Source organism: Cyprinus carpio, chromosome B20 (genome assembly GCF_018340385.1).
Source record: "Cyprinus carpio isolate SPL01 chromosome B20, ASM1834038v1, whole genome shotgun sequence".
Lineage (NCBI taxonomy): Eukaryota > Metazoa > Chordata > Actinopteri > Cypriniformes > Cyprinidae > Cyprinus > Cyprinus carpio.
Window position 1 is genome coordinate 25,555,750 of NC_056616.1, and position 9,209 is coordinate 25,564,958.

Here is a 9,209-nt window from a genome sequence, read left to right on the forward strand (position 1 = left end):
TTACAGTTAAAATGTCAAATAATTATTTTAGTATATTAATTTTCTTAAATATTATTTTTTTATTTTACAGTGGAATATTACAATAGTTCTATTGTATTTTTTAAATGAAAAATAAACTTTTTATTTAAAAAGTATAATTATTATTACTTTTATATGTTAAAGAAATATATTTTTTACGCCTTTTTTATTAACTGCTGCTGCTTATAGCTACTTTTCTTGTATTATAAAATAACATTTAGCTTACATATTAACTACACTACTGTTCATTAACACTTTCATTAATCAAGGATGCATTAAATTGCTCAAAAGTGTCACTAAAGACGTTTATAATGTTACAGTAGATTTCTATTTCAAATAAATTCTGTTCTTTTGAACTTTCTATTCATCTGTGAATCCTGAAAAATAAAACGTATCACAGTTTCCACATTCCAACATGAGCAGCACAACTGTTTTCAACATTGATAATAATCAGAAATGTTTCTTGAGCAGCAAATTATCATATTAGAATGATTTCTGAAGATCATGTGACACTGAAGACTGGAGTAATGATGCTGAAAATACAGCTGCACATCACAGAAATACATTACACTTTAACAGAGATTCACACAGAAAACAGCTGTTTTAAATTACAAAACTATTTCAAAATTTTAACTGTATTTTTGATCAAATAAATGCAGCACTGGTGAGCCGGAGAGACATAAAATCAAACCGAATGCTGGTGTATAGTGCGGCGAATCATTTTGTTTTGTTGATCTAGTGCTAAAAAGCTTCCGGTGTTTATCAGGAATGAATGCATTCGGTCAACGAGTATCACTAATTGCAATTTGCAACAGCACTGGTTTGTAATACAGTCCCTGGATCGTGTGCTGGTGTTCTGTGGGTACATTATTGTGGAGCTCGTATGTTTGAGGCAAAAACCACCAAAATGGGACCGAAGCGTAATAGACTGGAGATCCCGGACTCCTTTCGGTCCTCTACGGCCGCCAGCGCTCTCTCAGTACACGGACCGAACCTCAGCATCTCACAGCACACACTAGAAAGTACAGAATCCTAAATCACAACACTTGCTTTCAGCAATAAACCCTGTAGAATGAAGATGAAGCGGTTCGAGCCGTGTGCTTCCCTTCCTTTAGCTCAAACATGGCTCGACCTGGCCTTGTGATTCAGTTGGTTCTCTTGTTCTTTTCCTTTGGTTCTAGATTCTTCTTCTTCTTCTGATTGTTTTAGCATTAATGACAGTCGTAGCTGCAGTGTATGCCGTAGTCGTTTGAAATGGTCAAGATGTCATATTTTTCTACATGACTGTGTTACTAAACTTTTGACTTGAGGTCAGATTGTTTTATATACAAGTGTTTCACATATAGCAGTATATAGATTATATATAGCTCTATATATATATGAATATATATTATTTTCTGTAAATGATATGATTTGAGTCCAGGAGAGCTTGCTGAAGACCACGAGCACTGCACAAAATGATTCTCTTACTTAGTATTTTTATTTTGTTTTCTAGTATAAATATCTAAAAGTTCTTGAATCAGGATGAATTTACTTGACAAGTAAAATGATCTCAGTCTTGTTTTCTGTAAAAAATAAATAAAAAATTTCATTTTAGAACATTTAGATATTTACTAGAAAACAAGACAAAAGCACTGAGTAAGAGAATCATTTTGTGCAGTGAGCGCTCGATCCGTGTGATGAATGTACGGCGCTTAGTTACCGTCTCCGATCTCCCTGGTGCTAACGATGATTTCAAACACTGATTTTAATTGCGATTGTTTTGCGCTGAACTTCACTGCACTCCTGGAAAACCTTTGATTGTTTTGCTTCTGAAAGGCTGGTAGCGCTTTATGATGACTTTCATCATGAACGAACACTTTATGATACGCTTATACGTTCGGAAAATGGCTAATTATGTGTTATGCAAATTAGTGCACTGTAGAAAAAGTGTTGCAGTTAGCTATCACAACTTTTGAAGGAATGTTTCACCCCAAAATGAAAATGTGTTCATCCTCAGTTCATCTGAGATCAGGATGAGTTTGTTTCTTCATCAGGTTTGTAGAAATGTAGCACTGCATCAGTGTCTCAGCAATGGATGCTCTGCAGTGAATGGGTGCCGTCAGAATGATATATCACAATAATCCACAAGTAATCCACAGCACTCCAGTCCATCAGTGAACATCTGGAGAAGACAAAAGATGAAACACATCCAGCATTAAGACGTTTTTAATCCATAATATCTGTTAAACAAAAATATGTTCTAAGAACATTTTGCTGACGTTTCTGTTATGTTCTGAAAATGCTATGTTTACTGAATGTTCAAAATGTCAAAAAGTTTTTTTTTCTTTGTCATACAAGCGTTAAGAGAGCATTCCATTTGTATCATTTTCAAACATCACAGGAACGTTACTTTTGAATGTTCTCTGAACGTTCTGAAACAAGTGTAGCATTTCTCTTTAGATGAACGTCCAAATGAAAGGTTTTAGTAAAAAAGGTGGCATAAACTATGTGTAAATAACATTTAAGTCCAGAATTACAGACTCGATAACTTCGAATGAGCGTTCTGTTAATGTTACTGAAAGAACATTTGTTTATAACGTTGAGAGAACATTCTGAGAACATTTCCTGCTTTCTTGATAATAATCCATAATAACACTTCCTCCAGTGAAAAAGTGTTCTGGTGTGAATCAGGAGAGATACTCCAGTACAGATCAAGCAGCGTTTAAACAGCTCTAAACAAATATGTGTCTGGATTTTGATGTGAGAGACAACAGGAGATGCACTTTTTCACTGGAGGAAGTGTTATTATGGATTATAGACTGTACGTATTTTAGACATTAAAAGCGTCTTAATGCTGGATTTGTTTCAGCTTTTGTCTTCTCCAGATGTTAAGTGATAGACTTGAGTGCTGTGGATTATTGTGATGTTTTTATCAGCTGTTTGGACTCTCATTCTGACGGCACCCATTCACTGCAGAGCATCCATTGATGAGACACTGATGCAGTGCTGCATTTCTACAAACCTGATGAAGAAACAAACTCATCCTGATCTTGATTTAGAATTCTCAGCTCATTTTCATTTTTGGGTGAACTACTTTTAATTAAAAGTCCAGTGTAAAAATGTAATTGATGAAAGCTCTATATAAAGCGTTAGCAGAAAAATGACACGGACTGGAATATGGATATATTGTTACACGTATGCCTGCACACCTCGCACTGTGCATCTCTGAGCATTATAAGCTAAGCACTTGACAAAGCTTTGTATCGCAGGGTTTAGAGACAGAATAGCTCTACTTTACCTCACAAGCTGTAGAACAGACCTCAGTTTATGACCGTATTTTTTTAACAGGCCGATAAAGCGACCATAAACCGTCTGGATTACTTTCTGCTCGTTCTAAATTGTCACATTTCCTTGACATCGCGAGATGTGACGCGTGCTTGATTGTTTGCTCTCTAGGACTCGAGTAACAGGGCTTCGTTGCAGTCGCCAGTTTCTTGCGTTCTCAAATTTCTGCAACAGATGACCTAAAAATGAACTGGCATTTACTGCATGTGTGGGGGAAAAATAAAAGGAACATTTTGAAGTGATGCAGCTCTTTTTTCATGCAAAGACAAAAATCCATATGCACTATTTCAAATGATATAAAGTCACTATGCACTGAATCTCCAGCACAGATCATATTCATATTAAAAATGCTGCATCGGTGCACCGCACCGCGTTTAACGTCATTAACACTAAAATGCCACTGATTTTATTTGTCACCGCATAGAAAAGAGCTGCATGAAGATTGTGTTCATACGGGTTTGGATCGACGTGATGGTAGGGATGTGATGATGCACTTAACTCACGATGCAATACAATAATCAGATTTAAGATAAAGTATAATTTAAAAGTTGAGATTTTATTATTTTTTGGAGGTAATGTTTTATTTTTGTTTGTGTGAAACTGACGTATGTCAAATAAAACTAAATTGAAGTTAAAATAAATAAATAACACAAATAAAAGAAATATGTCCATATATATATAAAAAAATTAAGGTTTTGTGCTCTTTCCATTTGAAATGATAGGAAACCACTGTATTTTAATCACGATCCAAACACAGAAGCTGCATGCATGCAACTTGAGCAGTTTTTAATCTAGATTAGACTGTACAAATCTGAAATTTGAAGCAAAAACAAATGGTCACAAAGTGACTTTGGTGTTGTGGAACTATACTACAGAAAACCTCTAAACGAAACAGAAACAGCAGACGAGCTGGTTTAGAGCACAAATCCACTCTCGGCCAGCAGGTGGCGCTTACAGAACGGCAGCGATACAGCGTTTCCTTGATTATCAGCGCTGCGGTTCTGAACACTTCACATATATTATACAGAGGCAAAATGAAAAGAAAACACCATCTAAGCTTTTCTAAAGACAGTCAGACCTTCTCAGAGATACGTTCATAGAAACTCGCAACTCCAATTGTATCAAGATTAATTTAGCATCTCAACCGATTTGAATCGATGCACGGTGCATCTTTACATAACAGTGATGTTTTCATTTTTTGGTGATCTGTTGCATTCCTCTGGAATTGCTGCTTCCCTCAAACGACAGAAGTGGATCAGAAAAGTTCATCGAAGCTGTCCTAAGACGAGAGCGCACTTAGGTTTTAGGACAACCTCGATGAAAGGTTTTGACCCTCTTCAAATGTTGACTACTGTAGTTCTCTGAGAAACGGGTCACTGGAAGCCTGTGTCCAAGCTATGCTTCAGACGGAGGATCCATGGCGTTTTGTAGCAGAAAATCCAACTCTGTGTCTCTGCGTCTTCCAAACGAGCTCCAGTGAATGCTGTTCCACTCATTCTCGACCTGCTCAGGTTTACACTAGTCCAAGTTTACAAGCGTGGTTAGCAGGGTTAGGATTGTCCAAACGTGTGCCTGCATCGCCGTCTCTCTCAGAGGTCAACGGGAATAGCATTTCCAGCGCAAACGTGTGCGTTCAGCTCGATATCGTTCAGTAAAGCGCAGACAGGATCGCTCGTGTTCGCTTCGTAGGACTTTAGCGTGATGTAGTCCCACACTGGATGGCGTGAAAAACGTTGTCGTTTTTGTTCCTTTGGAATGAGATGTGAAGATGCTGCACCTTGTGTTTGACCCACTGAATAAAACCTCGATCTCAGACTAGAGTCCTGACCTTTGACCTTGCCACTGCCACAATGCACTTAAACCTGTACGAGGCTGCTTTCTCACAGCGGACCGATCCAAACTGATGCTTAAACTCAAGGTGCACTGACGATCACAAATCATGACATGAATAAAAGTGATCTTTGCATACAGACAGACTGTTTCGCTTTCATTCTTTACATTTATATTCAGATATATTTATATTCACATAATGAGGTCTTAGAAAGGTCCGACGTCTTAAAGTCATTGCATTAAATGTTGCATGCACTGCAAACAACAACAAAAAAAAAACATTGCATGATTGAAAAAAAAAAGTCTAAACATCCTTAAATCAAGATACATTTACTGGAGATGCAGAATGAAGTTTTCTGAGAAAATGAACAAAACGAAATGAGCTCATTTGCTAAAAAACAACAAAATATCTGTAAATAAGAATGAAAACCTGTTTTCACTTTAAATCAAGTAGATTTTTCTGAGCCCGATGTTTTAATTGTAAACTCACAAAAATACTGATGAAGAACATCATTTTTTTTATTTTATTTTATTTATTTATTTATTTATTTATTTATTTATTTATTTATTTATTTATTTATATATTTTGATCTGTGATCAAGGTACAGTAAAAGTAATTTTCATATTATAGTGTTCGGAAGCACACATATTCCGTGCATTTATTTTATTTTTTTATTTTTTGCTAAATTAATGAAAAAGAAATTGAGATCTATTGGAAGTGGTGTTTTTTTAAGCTTTAACCTGTTAACTGTCACATTTACTACACTATATTACAATTAAATCCTAATCTAATCATGACAAACTATATATCGTTGGAAAGGTCTAAGACTCCTAAATAGATATTTTACCAATGTTTTTTGTTAAAAATGAGGTAGGAAAAGTAATAGTTTAATTTATGACAAGAGTGCACCCTCAAAAATCTTCATAACAGGAGTTCTGACCTTGTCAAAAAAAGTCTTTTTTGTTGCCTTTTTCTCTGTCACACTTTAGAAATAATCAGAAATTATATATCAACTGAAAACTTAAAATCTCAAAATTCATCCTTTGAAACCCGTTTTTAAAATCAGACATTGCATTGCCATGAAAATGGTACATCAATATCATGTTACAAAATGTTTTCGTTCATGAATTATAAAAATGTAAGTTTGGATCGTGCACTTTACAAGTATATGTTTAAAAATGTGAGTGACAGTTAAGGGGTGATTCTACCTTTAGAGAAAATATTAACATTGTGTTCCATTCAGTTGATCTCTTAAAAAGTCTTAGGTTTACCTTCATAACACCTGCAGAGCCCCTGTGTATTAGTTTACACTGAGTGACGCTAATAAATAATGCTGCGTGTGTAAATCTGAATTATTATGAGATCGAGGTTGATCTTTATGATTGTTGGGTTTCCACACGCAGCGGCTTCTCTCTGTCCCGACAGAACTGTGTTTTCGTGTTTTTTGTCTGGTGAGTCGCAGTGTTTTTGTACGTCGTCATCGCGTCTATCTGTCTTTAAGAGCGTGCATACAGTCGTGAGTTTCTGCTGGATGTCGGCAGTGCCACATTTTTAGAGTTAAACTCCACGCACGCGGAACAGCTGCGGGCCCTCGGTCTGCTCGGGAGGCCTACATCATCACCGACCCCCACTACTGCATCTCGCCCACAGCGGAGGCGCCACAAGCGGCGTGAGAGGAAGCAGAAGAGGGGTAAGTGCGGAGGTATCCGGGCTAGGCTAACGGCTAACCCACACAAGCCATCTATCCCCACCATCGTACTGGCTAACGTACGCTCTTTGGACAATAAACTGATTACTACGTTCAACTCAGAGGATTGTAAGAGACTGTTGTGTGTTTGTATTCACGGAAACATGGCTCAGCGACAGCGTTCCGGACTGTGCCATTCAGCTCGACCAGCTGACGTGCTATCGAGCAGACAGAGCTCGCGTCGCGGGAGGAAAAAAAACCCGCGGCGGCGGGCTTTGTGTTTACATCAATGACGCGTGGTGCCGCGATGCTGTTGTGATCTGCAAACACTGCTCACCCCTGGTGGAGTTCATGATTATTAAGTGCCGGCCATTCTACTTGCCGAGGGGAATATACTGCCATACTGCTCGTTTCGGTTTACATTCCCCCGAACAACAACAACAGCAACAGGAACGATGCACTAAATGAACTGTACCAGCACATCAGTGAGCAGCAGACAGCACACCCCGATGCTTTTCTCATCATAGCTGGGGATTTCAACCATGCTGACTTAAAGAGTGTGTTTCCAAAAATACAACAACACATTAACTTTCCAACGCGAGGTAATAACATTTTAGACTTTGTTTACACCACACAGAGAGGAGCTTACAAAGCCCTCCCCCTCCCCCCCCCTCCTTGGTGCCTCAGACCATATCACTGTCATTCTAATGCCTGCATACAGGACCGCTCGTTAAAGTCGCCAAACCAGTTCAGAAACAGATTCAAGTGTGGCCAGAAGGATTGTCTGAGGCTCTTCAGGACTGCTTTGATACAACTGACTGGAATATGTTTAAGCAGGCTGCCACTTACAATAACTCCACTGACCTCCAGGAGTACTCGGAGACTGTCACTGCCTACATCACCAAGTGTATTGAGGATGTGTAACAGTCACAAAAACCATTACTGTCCGGGCCAACCAGAAGCCGTGGAGGACAGGGGAAGTCTACAGACTCCTGGAGACGCGGAACGCTGCCTTCAGAGCTGGAGATGAGGGGGGCCTGAGAACAGCCAGGGCCAACCTATCCCGCGGCATCAGATTGGCTAAGAGACAGTACTCCAGGAGGATAGCCCATCGTTTCAGTGACAGCAGAGACACTCGGAGCCTGTGGCAGGGGATACAGACCATTACGGACTACAAGCCCCCACAGCAGACCTGTGACAGCAACATCTCTCTGCTGAACGAGCTGAACGCCTTCTTCGCTCTCTTTGAGTCACAAAACAGAACCACTGCACAGAAGACTCCACCTCCTCCCGGTGACCAGGTGATGATGCTGACCCCGGACAGCGTGAGGAGATCCTTCAGCAGGATCAATGCACGCAAAGCTCCGGGTCCTGACAACATTCCTGGGCGTGTACTGAGAGGACTGTGCAGCAGAACTCACTGATGTCTTCACAGACATTTTCAACATCTCACTTAGTCAGGCTGTTGTTCCCACATGCTTCAAAGCTACCACCATCATTCCAGTCCCGAAGAAGCCATCTCCATCCTGCTTCAATGACTACCGTCCTGTTGCACTTACTCCCATCCTCATGAAGTGCTTCGAACGGCTAGTCATGCACCACATCAAGTCTGCCCTCCCCCCCTCTCCCTGGACCCATTCCAGTTTGCATATCGGTCCAACCGCTCGACCGATGATGCCATCACAACTGCCCTCCACTCAGCACTCACACATCTAGAGGAAAAGACTCATACGTCAGAATGCTGTTCATAGACTTCAGTTCAGCATTCAACACAATCATCCCTCAACAGCTCATTCACAAACTGGTCGAGCTGGGGCTCAACACTTCGCTGTGCAACTGGCTGTTGGACTTTCTGACTGGAAGACCTCAGGCAGTACGTGTCAGCAGCAACACATCCAGCACCATCACACTGAACACTGGGGCCCCCCAAGGGTCAGTGCTGAGCCCCCTCCTCTTCACTCTGCTGACACACGACTGCACACCGTCAGACAACTCCAACCTCTTCATTAAGTTTGCGGATGACACGACTGTGGTGGGTCTCATTAGCAAACAGAGATGAGACAAACTACAGGAGCGAGGTGAAGCCGCCTGGCCGGGTGGTGCAGTGACAACAATCTCTCTCTGAACGTGGAGAAGACGAAGGAGATTGTTGTTGACTTCAGGAGAGCGCACACTCAGCACGTTCCTCTGACCATCAACGGTGCGACTGTGGAGAGAGTGAGCAGCACCAAGTTCCTGGGTGTGCACATCACAGAGGAACTCTCCTGGACTGACAACACCACAGCACTGGCCAAGAAATCACAGCAGCGTCTCTACTTCCTCCGCAAACTTAGGAGAGCCAGAGCC